This window comes from Thermobia domestica, chromosome 13 (genome assembly GCF_964235325.1).
Source record: "Thermobia domestica chromosome 13, izTheDome1.hap1.1, whole genome shotgun sequence".
NCBI classification, from domain to species: Eukaryota; Metazoa; Arthropoda; class Insecta; order Zygentoma; family Lepismatidae; genus Thermobia; species Thermobia domestica.
In genome coordinates this window covers 17,228,930-17,244,889 of record NC_137466.1, presented here as the reverse complement: position 1 = coordinate 17,244,889, position 15,960 = coordinate 17,228,930, and the positions used below count along the sequence as shown (strand labels likewise).

The following is a 15,960-nucleotide window of genomic DNA, read 5'->3' as shown; positions in this document are numbered from 1 at the left end:
ATAAGAAATTGTGATTAATTTTGAAGAGTTTTTATTTTGACTAGGGAAATAACGTAGGTATAGGGAGTAAAGGAACAGATTTGAAGCGTCAGTACACTGTCATCTCTGAAAAGATTCGTATTCTCAGTTTTCAATTTATTGTCTTATATGTTAATAACTGCTAACAATTAGTACTAGCGCTTTATACTCTTCAGAAATTTACTACGACATGTTCGCAGGACACTTTTCTAAGTCCTAAGTGTGTGCGTAAATTATTTCATTCGCTTCACTGACCTTATTTGAGAATGTAATCTAATTACACTGAGAGTGAATATGTCTCGCTGTTGTCAAGCAAGGGCCGTAATAAACATAAATAATGTTCTTATTATTAAATAAAACACAGAAGTATTTATTGTGTTTATAGCACAATATAATATTGTAACTAAGCAACATGATAATCACTAACACCAGCAGAATTTTTTCCAACCGGACGGGGGGGAAAAGGCCCATATAGAGTTTTTCGATTTATTGCCCTATAAATTATATATATTGTTTAAATTCATAACATTTATAATTGATAGCATATATCTTCTTACTTTTTAAAGTCACCGCTGTAGCCTATTAGTCAGAACATTCATCTTCAGACATGATGTAGAGAGGAAAGAAAGAAAGAGATATGACCAGTAGCATAACTAATTTTACTGCGCCAGGGATCGATTAATAATCAATTTACTCATACCCGCCGCCTGCCCCAGGCATTTCAGCTGCTGCGTTATATATATATTTCCATGTCAAAAGGGCCAGACAAAAGGACGAGGACAGAAAGGTCCGAGTCAAAACGGCAACGGTCAAAAGGGCCCGCGACATAATGGCTCAAGGCAAAACGGACCCACGTTAAAACGGCCCTGCGTCAATCGGACCCGTATCAAAACGGGCCCCGCTACAAAAGAGACCGAGTCAAAAGGGACCTGGTCGAAAGGTCTCCGCAACAAAAGTGCCCGAGTCAAAACGGCCCCGCGTCAAATTGATCCGGCTCAAAAGGGTCCCGCGGGAAAAAAAACAAGAGTCAAAAGGATCCTGCGTCAAACGGGCCCGAGTAAAAACGGCCCCGAGTTAAAAGAGCGCAGGTCAAAAGGGCTCGGGTAAAAAGGCCTCGCGACAAAAGGCCCTGAGTAGAAACGGCCCCGCGTCAAAATTGCCCGGGTCAAAAGGCTCGAGTTAAAAGGGCCCTGCGTCAAAAGAGTCAGGGTCAAAAGGACCCCGCCTCAAAAGGGCCTGAGTCAAAACAGCCTAGCGTGAAAAAGACCTGGGTCAAAGTTCTCCGCGACAAAATAACCAGAGTCAAAAGGGTCCCGTGTTAAGAGATGTCGAGTCAAAACGGCCCTACGTCAAATGGACCGTGCCAAAAGGGGTCCGCTACCAAAATGCCCGAGTCAAAAAGGCTCGGGTCAAAAGGTCCCGCGACAAAAGGATCCAAGTAAAAACGGCTCTGCGTTAAAAAGGCCTGGTCAAAAGGGCCCGGATAAAAGGACTCCACGACAAAAGTGCCTGAGTCTAAACAGCCTGGGGTCAAAAGATCTCCACGACCAAAGGACTCAAGTCTAAAGGGCCCGGGTGAAAGGGTCTCCGAGATAAAAGTGCCGGAGTTTATACCGCCCCACATCAAAAGATCCCGGGTCAAAAGGACTCGAGTTAAAAGGCCCCTGCGTCGAAAGATCCCGGGTCAAAAGGACCCCGACTTAAAAAGGCCCTATGTTAAATGGACCCGTGTCAAAACGAGCCCCGCTACAAGAAGGCCTTAGCCAAAAGGTCCGGCTCAAAAGGTCTCAGCAACAAAAGTGCCCGAGTCAAATCGGCCCCGCGTCAAACGGTCCAGGGTGAAAAGGGTCCCGCGGGAAAAAACAAGAGTCAAAAGGGTCTTGCGTCAAACAGGCCCGAGTAAAAACGGCCCCGAGTTAAAAGAGCGCAGGTCAAAAGGGCTCGGGTAAAAGGGCCTCGCGACAAAAGGCCCTGAGTAGAAACGGGCCCGCGTCAAAATTGCCCGGGTCAAAAGGCTCGAGTTAAAAGGGTCCTGCGTCAAAAGAGTCAGGGTCAAAAGGACCCCGCCTCAAAAAGGCCTGAGTCAAAACGGCCCAGCGTGAAAAAAATCCGGGCGCAAGGGCCCCGCGACAAAAAGACACGAGTCAAAAGGGTCCCGCGTCAAAATAGGGTTCCACGTGTAAAAAGCCTGAGATCAAAGCAAGAGTGGAAATCAGGCATGCACAAGGGGATAGTATTCCCTTTGTAAGTTGAAGTGTTGGTGCAAAAGAAGGAAAAACATCTGTAGTTATTAGTAACAAATAGGAAATTTGAATGGTGATATCAGTTTTGTTTGGTTGTTGATTGTTGTGGAACAATCGCTATTGCTTAAGTCGTTCTCCATTAAAGTTTGCTTGCACTTCCGACTTTCTGAATTTGTATTCTCGATACATAGCCTAATCAAACTCTATCAATTATTGACTTTCTCCTTAGTTCTAAAATGTCATTTCTACCCCTGAATCAAATACAGAATGAAAAATATTCTGTGGAAAACATTAGTATAATGTTGCTGTGAGAAGACATATGTGGATCTGTATACAGGTCATTGGGACAGAACAATAATAACGACATGCGTAGACGCATCGATTTGGATTGGATGTTTCCTTCTGAGTACTCATATCTTTATAGGGAATATATACTTGACACAGCATGTCATTTAAATGTACTTAGTACGTGAATTCCGCCATATTGCATATCACACAATATTATTTTAAATGTAATAGATTATGATTTTACACTTCAACCTAGGATTGAATATTCCCCCAAATGAGAATGTGAACTCATTTTTTACACATCATTTGTTTGGGACAAGGTGTGCTATGTTTGACATATGTATCTAATAGAAAAAAATGTATCGTGACAGGGCAGTAACAAAGAGACCCATGAACGGAGCAAAAGAAAATGTTACAATTTGACATTGGTGTAGAAACAGCATCCGTGTAACGTGGGTTCCTGTCACCACGGCATGGCGCGTCCTCAGGTTGCGGATCGAGGAGAAGGCCTCTAGATATAGAGGTTAGCTGCGAATATCTTGAATAAGCAGTCGCGGACAGCCGAATAGGAGTGGTCCTCCAGCTTGGGGTTTGGGCAAGGCTAACAACCTCATCCTGTAAAAAAATCACTTGTTCAGAAATATTCACAGAAACCTCGGACAAGGACTGTTAACTTGGCACGACCTCAGCAAAAGAAAATGGACATGAGATTTGGAACTTGGAATATTAGAAGTCTTTATAGGGCAGGCGCGTTAAAATCCGTAACGAGTGAGTTAGAGAAATACAGGATGGAAGTAGTAGGAGTTCAGGAAGTTAGGTGGGAAGGAAATGGATCTGTGAATTCCGGAAATTTTACTTTCTTTTACGGGGAAGGAAATAAAAATGACGAGTTAGGAACAGGATCTTTCGTACACAAACGAATATTACCACCAATTAAACGGATTGAATTAGTTACTGACAGACTTTCTTTTACTACTTTTAAGGGACGGTGGTGTGATATTATTGTTTTAAATGTACGTGCCCCAACTGAAGAAAAAGATGACGAATAAAAGACAGTTTTTACGAAGAAGTGGAACGGATATTTGACCAACTCCCGCTATACCATATGAAAATTCTATTGGGGGATTTCAATGCGAAGGTAGGACGAGAGGATATTTTCAAACCGATTATGGAGAACGAAAGTCTGCATAAGGAAAGTAATGACAACGGTGTTAGACTTGTGAACTTTGCAACATCCAAAAACCTAATCGAGAAGAGTACAAAATTCCCACATCGCGACGTTCATAAATACACACATCACCAGAGGAAAAAACACATAATCAAATTGATCACGTTTTAGTAGATAGAAGAAGGCAATCTAGCATAATTGATGTCCGGTCTGATTTAGAGGGGCTGATTGTGATACTGATCACTACCTGATAGCAGCGATAATACGAGAGAGATTATCGTTGAATAAAGGCAATATTCATTGTCCGAAAACGGAGAGATTCAATTTAAAGAAATTAGAACAGAGCCAGCTAAGAGAAGAATACCAGATGGAAGTTTCGAATATATTCTCGGCTTTAGAAGATTCGGAGTGCACTAGTGTTGAGGATACCTGGATTGAAATTAGAGATAGCATTAAAATTTCAGCAAAAGAAAAATTGGGACACGCGGAAATACGTAGGAACAAACCATGGTTCGACCAGGAATGCATTAAACTAACAGAAAAGAGAAAACAGTCAAAATTACGCTGGCTACAAAATCCGAATGAAATAACTACACTAAATTTCGTACATATCACACGGGAAACTTTCAAAACTTTTAGAACAAAGAAACGCAATTTTTTGAAAGCTAAAATTAAGGAACTTGAAGATAATAGTAAAAATAAAAACATCCGGGACATGTATATGGGGATCAGAGAATTTAAGAAAGGCTATCAACCTCGTGCTTATATATTAAAGAAATCTGACGGTACAGTTCTCACTGATACGGATAGCATCCTAAATAGATAGAAAGATTTCCTTGACGATTTGCTTAACACGCAACCAAGAACTAGTGTGCGTGGAGAAAAGGAGATACACACCGCAGAACCGTATATTCCAGAATCCAACCGAATAGAAGTAGAAACCTCTAAAAAGAAATTAATGAAACACAAATCTCCAGGCGTAGATGGAATTCCGGCTGAGTTAATTTTAGCTGGAGACGAAAAATTGAGGAACAAGATACACAAACTCATTCTCCTTATCTGGAACAAGGAAGAATTGCCACAGGAGTGGAAAGAATCAATCATTGTTCCAATTCACAAGAAAGGCGACAAAACTGACTGTAATAATTACCGAGGCATCTCTTTTTTGTCAACATCCTATAAAATCCTTTCAAATATTCTATTAGCAAGATTGACCACATACGCAGATGAAATTATTGGAGATTATCAGTGCAGACTTAGACGAAATCGATCAACTATCGACCAAATATTTACCATTCGCCAAATACTAGAAAATAAGTGGAAATACAATGCCCCGGTACATAAACTATTTATTAATTTTAGAAAGGCGTACGACTCCGTTAGGAGAGAAACATTATACAACGTTCTTACAGAACTTGGAATACCGAGAAAGCTAATTGGATTTATTAAGATATGTTTAAATGAATCCCAAAGTAAAGTCCGGGTAGGAAAATCTTTGTCCACGAGCTTTCACGTCGAAAATGGTCTGAAACAAGGAGATGCGTTGTATCCATTATTATTTAACTTTGTTCTGGAATACGCTATAAGGAAAATCAAAGATAGCAACCAGGCCCTAGAGTTGAACGGTATTCACCAGGTTATGGCATATGCTGATGATGTAAATTTAATAGGAGATGATAGATGAAAAATAGAAAGAAATTCAGGTATTTTATTAACGCTTCCAGGGTTTAGAAGTAAATGCAGAGAAAACTAAATACATGGAAGTGCGTCGGGACCGTAATACAGCAAATTATGGATGCGTTAAAATATTAAATAATACCTTTGATAAAATGGATACTTTCAAATATCTAGGATCAATATTAACAGACGAAAATCATATTGACGAAGAAATTAAATGTCGACTAAAAGCAGGAAATTCATGTTACTATTCGGTTCATAATCTCTTGTCGTCGCGAATTCTGTCGAGGAATCTGAAGCTTAAAATATTTTTTTCTCTATGGCCTATGGAACCCGGAGGTTCAATGCCGCATTCACAAGAGCTCTCCACTGACTTCTATCCTTAGCCAATTGGATCTATTTTCTACTCTGTATCCCTATCTCTGCAAGATCGATCTTAATATTGTCCTCCCATCTGCGCCTAGGTCTTCCCAATGATCATTTTTCGATTGGTCTTCCAGTCAAGACTTTGAAAGCATTCTTCCATTCTAGCTACATGACCCGCCCCCTCCTAGACTTGACGACCCTAACAATGTTGGGTAAACCGTATAAATTATGTAGTTCCTTGTTATGAAGTTAATCTTGGGTCCGAATATTCGTCTAAGAATCTTCTTCTCAAATACTTTCAGTCTATGTTCTTCCCTCAGAGTAAGCGACCATATTTCGCAACCATACAGAACAACAGGCAAGATTATCGTTTTGTATATTTTAAGTTTCAAATTTCTCAACAGAATTCGCGACGACAAGAGATTTTGAACCGAATAGTAACACGAATTCCCTGCTTTTAGTCGACTTTTAATTTCTTCGTGAATATGATTTTCGTCTGTTAATATTGATCCTAGATATATGAAATTATCCACTTTATCAAAAGTATTATTTAATATTTTAACGCATCCACAATTTGCCGTATTACGGTCCCGACGCACTTCCATACAAATATACAAAACGATAATTATGCCTTTGTTCTGTATGGTTGCGAAACATGGTCGCTTATTCTGAGGAAAGAACATAGACTGAAAGTATTTGAGAACAAGATCCTGAGACGAATATTCGGACCCAAGAGGAACGGGAATGGGGAATGGCGGAAACTTCATAACGAGGAACTACATAATTTATACGGTTTACCCAACATTGTTAGGGTCATCAAGTCTAGGAGGCTTAGGTGGGTGTGTCATGTAGCTAGAATGGAAGAAAGTAGAAAGGCTTTCAAAGTCTTGACTGGAAGACCAATCGGAGAACGACCATTAGGAAGACTCAGACGCAGATGGGAGGACAATATTAAGATGGATCTCGCAGAGATTGGAATACAAAGTAGAAACGGAATGCAGTTAGCTAAGGATAGAAGTCAGTGGAGAGCTTTTGTGAACGCGGCATTGAACCTCCGGGTTGCATAGGCCATAGAATTAGTTAGTTTAGTTAGTAGAAACAGCGTTAAATGATTTAGTGTACATCATGGCAGCCATCTTGAATTCCGTATATTGTATATCACACAGTATTTCAAAATAGATAGAGATAGATGCGTGTCACATAAATTGATGCTAGAATCTTCCTACAAACTACCTTCATCGTCCGTTTCAAAAGCATCGGAGTCTACATTACTTATTATTTCCGTAATCCTCCGGGCGCAAAAATACGCCACTATCATAAAAACCACGAGTTGTCCCGTCTTATTCATACCCAAAGGTTAACTAAAAAGAGGAAGTGAATCCTAACAAATTACAAGAAGGGTGTTGAAACAGCCATACACATTTCCACTGGCTATTAGAAAAAGGAGAACAAAAATAGCTACATGTTTTTTTTCCTTCTCAGTACTCATATCTTTATGGGGAATATATTCTTCAACAACATGTCATTTAAATATACGCAGTACGTGACATGTACCCACGAATGTGACAAATATTCGCGAAAAGTAAACAGAAGGGAGTAGTTTTATGTTGCTGTTGTTTCCTTCCGTCGCATTAACTGACCTTGGTAGGTGCGAGGCAACCAAGACCAATGTTGTCTCCCTGACTGAACGCCTTGTAACATGAGAGCAACTATAGTTGTCTATGGGTCTTACGTCTCATAGTTCTAAGTGCTTGCAGCTATAGAACGAGCTTTGTGCGTTTTGTGCCACTCCCCCTATGCCCCCAGCTGTGGCTGTGTTTGCGAAAAAATTGTTTGATTTTCATCGGGGTAAGGCAAGACAGTCTCAAGAGAAGCCCTTCACCGTAGCGAATGACGTCACACAAAGTAGTGACAGGCAGACGCAGAATTTGCTGGGCCGTTAGACCGCTCAACACGAGAGTTTTTTAAAAGAAACAAGCCGTTTTACAGACATTTTTGTAAATCATGATATATATATATATATATATGGTGTTTCAAAAGAACACTGACAACGTTTGGAAGCTGATTCCTGACACCAAGATAAAACAAAAAGTATAGACGAACCTAGGTGCACAAATGCTTCCTTTCCGAGTTATAGTCTGTCGAAAACATGAAAAAATGAAATTTAATGGTCCATAGCCCCAAACCTATGGGACCTACAGTAGTCGGGTGAAGACTTCACTTAGGAACTATCGTGTACTCTATCCAAAAATACATGTTTCCGAATTCTGCGGTACTCCCGCAACAAATTTTATAGAAGGAATTTGGCTACGGGCATATAATTTCAAACACTCACCAACTACCTCTATAAAAATTTTCGCGGAAGTACTGCAGGATTCTGAAACATGGATATTTGGATAGTGAACATATTAGATCCTAAGTTAAGTCTTGACTCGACTACGGTAGTTCCCATATTTTGGAGCTGTGGACCTTTAAAGTTCATTTTTTCGCGTTTTCGACAGCCTATAACTCAAAGGAAGCATTTGTGCACACAGGTTGGTCTATACTTTTTGTCTTATCTTGGTGTCAGGAATCAACTCCCGAACGTTGTGGGTGTTGTTTTGAAACACCATGTATATAGTAATTTAGAATGATACGCACTGAGTGTTAAGAAGAGAGAGAGAGAGATAGAACTTAAATCCTATCACATTAAAATTATTGTCCAGAGAATAATGGTAAGAGAAAACATAGTATTATATATAAAAAAAAATTCTTAGAAATTATATTTCTGACAAAAAAATGAAATCTCTGAGTTTTACGTCCCACGGTTATGCCGGTTAGGCTAAAGGAGACGGTGATGATGAGAGATGAGTGAAATGGTGGAATGAAGAAAGTGGGAGGAAACGGGAGAACCCCGAGAAAACCCACGAGCACGGTGTTTGTCCACCACAAAGTTCACTTGGCGGGGGCTGGGATCGAACCCGGGACCCCAAGCACCAGAGGTGAACGCTCTACCACTGAGCCACCGCGCCCCCCATTTCTGACAAAAATTTCAAGAGAATAATAGGTTAGTAGGATTTATAACTACGGGTTCTTCTAAAATCTTTGCGTCATGCTAGATCGCGTAGAGAATTTTTCGTTTAAATAAAGCATATCTGATTAGAAAGAGATTATACTTCAAAGAGAAATATTTAAATTTAGTTTAACTTTTAAATACTTGATGAATCAAGCAAATGAAAACAAGTGGCATGAAAGGTATTTGGAGAAATTTAGTATTTTGAGAAGCAAAAAAAGTAATGTGCAGGATACAGAAATTTCTCGTGTCGTCTCGGAAAGGAGACGAGAAGTGTATGTTCTAATAAGAGTTAAGACAAGAGGTGTATGTCCAAGTTAGAGACGAGACGAGAAACTACAATTGTTGTCTCATTTTTGAGACAAGTCTTATGGGCAACAATTGACTGAAGTCTTAGATACCAGTGTTTTAGTATTACATGATTCATAGTAAAAAGTTCATAATTTATTACAGTGGTTGTACGAACACAATGAATGATAAAATGAAATCTTTCAGTTTTACGTCCCAAGGTTATGCCGATTAGGCTAGAGGAGACGGTGATGATAAGAAATGAATGAAATGCTGGAATGAAGAAAGGGAGGAAACGGGAGAACCCCGAGAAAACCCAATAGCATGGACAATGAAGAGTATTTATCAACATTTTAAGATACGTAAGTTATTACATAATATACTTCAATAATAAATATGATTTAAATGTTGATATATTACACTCTTAGTGGAACTCTCGTAACTCGGAAGCATTTTCATAATTTTTAGATAAAATTAAGAAGAAAGCCAAGGCATACATTTATAAAACAAGAAGAGAAATAATTCTTCGAGAATCAAAATGAGACGAGAATCCAACACTTAATTTAAGAGACGACAGGAGAAAACTTTATTTCTCGTCTCGTCTCGTGCGGAACACTACACAAACGTACCGGTAATCAAATCAAGTCTTCCGTGTCACTAAGAAGGGAGAAAATTGATGGCTCAGTAGTACAGCCTTTAAATTTGATGTGAGGACCATAATTCAATCACAAATATAGTATGTTCCTCACGAGAAAGACGAGAAATAAGATTTTATCGTCTCGTCAATTTTTATAGAATTCTCGTCTCGTCTCGGTTTTCGAAGACGATTATTTCTCTTTCGTCTCGATAATCTAAAAAGTTTTTCCCGTCTCCTCTTGTCTCGTAAAGTAGTTTCTGGTCACGATTCAGAAGAAATACTCTGCTAATTTTTATGTCGCTTGATGGCAATTGAAGAGAGTACTACAAATCTGTTTTGAGATCAGCCCTATGTAATTCGGAGAGACACGAAACCAAATCAAACAAAATGTGAATTTTAGCTTTCTTCTTGAGAACGGAGATTATATGAGACGTAGATGGTAGATCTACAGTTTAAAGTGGACCTCGAACTCGAGCTCTCATACAGAAAAGGCTCATGCGCTAGTCATTAGAGCAACAGTTAGGGCTACAATAATAACATACATATTATATATATATATATATATATATATATATATATATATATATATATATATATATATATATATATATATATATATATATATATGTATATATACTGTATATACAAGTATCAGTGATTATCGCGGACTTTTGTAAGATTGTGGCTTAAGTCAATAAAAATTACATGATGTAACCAACACTCTGAACAATTAACGCGAACAGCGCCAAATCATCATAATGGAATTGAGTGTAGAACTGAAAAGAAAGAAAAAAACATTCTCATTGGAAGATCTTTGACAGAATCCACATATTTGGATGTTCGAAATTATTACATAATGTGGAATTATATATAGAAAGTTGTCACATTATAATCACACTTTTTTTTTTTTTTTGTCTTTACACTGTGGAGTATGCAAAGAAAGTTTTGGGATTTAACTTCTCGTAAGATATTATGTAAAAATAAATATGTATTATGCTAGGATATATATTCAAAACTCACATTTTGTATTTCATTATTGAACTTACTATAATATGAACTTTATTATATACAGTATGTTACCTGTCTTTCTTTTCCGTCTTACTTTTATAAGTTCTCCTAGTAGAAGTTGCATACACAAGATTCATTCGTGATGCCCTTCCACTTTTCATGCCCTAACACGTTTGTGATATCCCCAATGAAATGAAATGAAACCTTTGAGTTTTATGTCTCACGGTTATGCCGGTTAGGCTAAAGGAGACGGTGATGATGAATAATGAATGAAATGTGGAATGAAGAAAGTGGGAGGAAACGGGAGAATCCCGAGAAAACCCACCAACACGGTGTTTGTCCACCACAAAGTTCACTTGGCGGGGTCTGGGCTCTACCACTGAGCCACCGCGGCCCCCTCGTGATACCCCCAATTATGTGAAAGTTAAGAATCAGTGATAACACCAGAGGGGAATAAGAGGACGAGCGTCCGTCCCATGTAACGACGTCTGCTCCCTGCAGACAAATTCTATTATGATATAGGGGAATAATATAAATTTACCCTTTTCGTATACAAAACTTTGCTGTCTCCCGATTTTTTCTGTCCTTCCGCTTACTCCGATCCAATTAATTAAAATTAGCATATCCCCCTACCTCACGCATTTCAGCTGCTGCGTTATATATATATACTAACAGTATACAAAGTTATTTCTATTAAGAAATCTAAGTTTTAACTTATCTTTTTCCTAAGTTATAACTACATACTTAACTCGTAACTACTATCGTGTGGTCAAATTTGACCTAGCACATTTCTAGCTGTGGACAATATATATATTGTTTGACTGAGGTTCAGTCGTCTATTCTCGTCTTGCTAGGGGGCCGCGGTGGATTAGTGGTCGAGCGTTCACCTCTGGTGCATGGGGTACTGGGTTTGATCCCAGCCCGCGCAAAGTGAACCTTGTGCTGCATAAACACCGTGTGCGTGGGTTTTCTCGGGGTTCTCCATTTTCGTCCCACTTTCTTCATTCCACCATTTCATTTCTTTCTCATTATCGCCGCCTTCTTTAGCCTAGCCAGCATAATCGTGGGACTTAAAACTTAATATTGGCAATTTTCAGTTGATCTTGAGATCTCGTAGCAACTAGGTGTTCGTGTCCATGCGCTTTGTTGTTTCGATGTTTTCGGACATCTGGGGTCAAAATTTTCTCCAGGATAGTACTTGCGCTATCTGTTTTCTGCATTACATTTTTTTCTGTGGTTTTCTTGGGGAGTGTTACGGAGGTGTGTGCAGAACTCCGAACTAGCAGATCGTGCAAAGGTGGTTTCTTGCAATTTTCTACAGAATATTGGACGTTGCATGCTTAAATATTCTTGTTTTTTACCATCTTTCCAAAGAACCAAGAAGGTTTGAGAGGTGAGACTTTATGAGGAGTATTGGGATGACTCTCATTCAAGATCACCTAAAAGTAAGGGGCGAATGCGGGACACTTTCTCGTAGGCTTCGGCAGTTATTGTCAGACTAACAGGTGGGAACTTCAATGAAGACCGCCCACAAACAGATTCTCCAGCTAAAAGGAGGAGATGTGCTATTTGTTCTCGAATTGATGACAAAAAACGTCCTTGGATTTGTTCTGTGTGCAACCGAAATGTGCACAAGGTTCGTTCAAGAAAAAAAAAAAAAAAACTGTATGTACTGACTGTCAGTAGAACAACTAAAGTGTCTTTATTTGTTCTGTATCTAACGGATATGTGATTAAGACACATTTAGGGATCGTCCACATATTACGTAACGCGGCAAAGGGGGGAGGGGGTTCGGCCTTCCGTTACGAAGCCTGACAAGGGGGGAGGAGGGGCTTTAGGTCTTCGTTACGTTACACTTTTTTCTGCTGTAATTTTTATTTTTATTCTCAGATTTATATGCAATCTTTTAAACAAATAATTTTATTCAGTTATTTTCTTTTTTATAAATTAGCTAGAATACCCGTTTTCATACGGGGAGAATAGGTTTCGTTTTGGATATACATATAAAGGGAACCAAAACTGTCACCATCAACTTACGGACTCCAAAAACTATGGATTTGACACAAATATCGGTCATTTTAGATCATTTTTTTATATCTCCCCTTCCCCAAGTTGCATGGCTAAATTTTAATTTAAACGGCATCGAAAGTGTTACTGTTCATCTCAGCGACCCCAAACACCATGGACTCGACTCTAATATCGGTCATTTTCGAACATTTTATATATGCCATCCTCCCCTTTCCCCAAGTTGCGGGGTGAATTTAGATTTAAACTGCATCGAAAGTGTCACTGTTTATCTCAGTGACCCCGAAAAGTATGCATTTGACACTAACATCGTTCATTTTCAATCATTTTTATATATCCCCCCACCCCCTAGTTGCACCTTCAAAGTAAAATGATAACCATCCTAGGTCAGTTGAAAATCTGACTTCATCTATGTTGAAAATTTGAACGAGATCGGTCGGGTGGTTAAGAGTTATTAAGTTACAAACATAGTCACTTTCATTTATATATATCTATATACAGGGTGGTTCAGTAATGTTGGACAGCCCTGAATAAATCGGAAACCAGAAGAGATATTAGCAAGAGTTTGGTGGATCCAGATACTTGTGGAAGGGGGACGTCTTTTGAGGTATCACACATTGTTACCAGGTCAACAGTGTTGCCAGCTCAGTACAAAGTTGTATTTTTTTAAATGGAACATATAGAAGTTTATGCCATCAAAAGAATTAGTACAGAATGTGAATACCAACAAGCAAAACCGAACCTGTCAGTGTTGCCAAATAAGGAAGTTATAAAGCTTCAAAGATCAAGAAATTAAAGTGTCCGTAGAGCAAAACTAGCAAAAAGGCAAGAAAAATAATACTACGGAATGAAAAGAAGTAACCGAAAGAGTAAACCAAAGAACGCACAGCATCCAGTGAGTAACAGGGTTGCCACAGCAAAGGGGGGAAAAATTGAAAATTTTGCAGTTGCTATAGGAGGAAAAGTGCCCATATGACATAATGCTGGAAACACCATAGAAAGTCTTTGTAAGATTCAGGAATCCTAATAGCGTTTGTTCGAAAGCGATATCTCTAACCGTTTTCGAGATACACCAAAGGTGTGCGGGGTTTGCAACACTGCATAATTGATTTGACGATTAGACCCGTGTAGTTCTTACATTTTGTTGGGCGTATCATTTTCATTACTCGTTCCTGTAGTTTGGAGGGCGAGGGAATTATTATGCAGTGTTGCAAACTCCGCACAACTTTGGTGTATCTCGGAAACGGTTAGAGATATTGCTTTCGAACAAACGCTATTAGGATTCTTGAATCTTACATAGACTTCCTATGGTGTTTCCAGCATTATGTCATATGGGCACTTTTCCTCCTATAGCAACTGCAAAATTTTCAATTTTTCCCCCTTTGCTCTGGCAACCCTGTTACTCACTGGATGCTGTGCGTTCTTTTGTTTACTCTTTCGATTACTTCTTTTCATTCCGTAGTATTATTTTTCTTGCTTTTTTCCTAGTTTTGCTCTACGGACACTTTAATTTCTTGATCTTCGAAGCTTTATAACTTCCTTATTTGGCAACACTGACAGGTGCGGTTTCGCTTGTTGGTATTCACATTCTGTACTAATTCTTTTGATGGCATAAACTTCTATATGTTCCATTTAAAAAAATACAACTTTGTACTGAGCTGGCAACACTGTTGACCTGGTAACAATGTGTGGTACCTCAAAAGACGTCCCCTTCCACAAGTATCTGGATCCACCAAACTCTTGCTAATATCTCTTCTGGTTTCCGATTTATTCAGGGCTGTCCAACATTACTGAACCACCCTGTATATCTATCTATCTATCTATCTATCTATCTATCTATCTATATATATATATATATATATATATATATATATATATATATATATATATATATATATATATTGTTTTGGAAAATTGCGAACTTTAGCCTATATAAATTGAATCATACAGAAGAGATTCGAAGACGCACTAGACACCAGCATAAATACTAACTCCGGACATACAATAAAACTAAGTTTTGTGGCTATCGCAGCATTGGATTTAGGGAACACGCTTTTCCGGAGTTAGTTGTTCGTCGTAACCACCGCCTGAAAATGCCCTCATGTTCCCACTCGTATTGCTATTTTTAAGAATGTTATCTGAAACCTTTGATTTGAATCATTACTCACTCTATTCTTCTAAGGGGTTTTGCATGGGAAACAGAAGAAATTATTTTTCGTGAAATTATATTTTCCGCAATGGAACGATCCAGGATTTGTAGATCAAAATAAGATATTAAAAACCTAATTCGCACTAAATTTTTTGATTTTTGAATTTGAATATTTCTGAAAAATTGAGTTTATTCGTATTCTCGCACTGATTTAGGACAAGAAGAATATGAAAAGAGGTAAACTCAAGTCCGAAGTCCAAAAAAGATGCTCGAAAGCTTGTTCACAAACGAGATGTCCTTGCTCCTTCACTTCGAATCTGTGGTCGACGAGGAAGAGAACTTTGCATCGTCGACACTGGCAAAGTTTAAATGCACGCAGCATCCTGGATCTCTGAAAAAGAGGTCAATGTTAGTTCTTTAGATCCTGTTTCACCTGCATCTTCCTTGTCAGTGTTTCCTCCTTGTCATCATCTGACTTAAAAGGATAGGTGTGATCTCCTTAGGAAACGACAGTATGCAGTTTTGAAGAATTAGGACTGTTAATTAAGCAACCTTATGGGGTTAAAATATGATTACCATCCTACCATTTTCTAATACGTACCGGTACTTTGATTTATTGGCGAAAAACACTACAAATATATTCAGAATAAAAGCATTTTGTAATAAAAGTTATCCCATTAAAATAGTGTTTATTATAATAACTCCCAAAATAAGCAAGATTGGTGAAAAAAATATAAAGGTGTTACGTAACGAACGGGGGAGGGGTTCAGCCTTGCGCTACGAAGTGTGACAAGGGGAAGGAAAGGGGTAAAAATTGGTCAAAAATAGCGTTACGTAATATGTGGACGGCACCTCAAGACTAAACATTGTGTGTATTGACAGGTAGCCAAGCAGGCCCGTAGCCAGTCCAAAAATGTGAGTGGGGCGGTAGAAGGTAGGGGGGCGATCCAACCATATTATAGTTCATCACTATATTAGAGTAGTTCACTTGCAAGCCTACCGTGAATATTTTAGGGGCGACAGTAAAACTTTAGAGGAGCA

General features: G+C 38.8%; 1 protein-coding gene across 2 annotated transcripts in view; it reads right to left on the bottom strand.

Moving 5' to 3' along the window:
- LOC145669140 (pancreatic lipase-related protein 2-like) overlaps positions 1-15,960 on the bottom strand; it is a 198,965-nt gene that overhangs the window by 138,614 nt on the left and 44,391 nt on the right. The gene's annotated exons all lie outside the window — the stretch shown is intronic.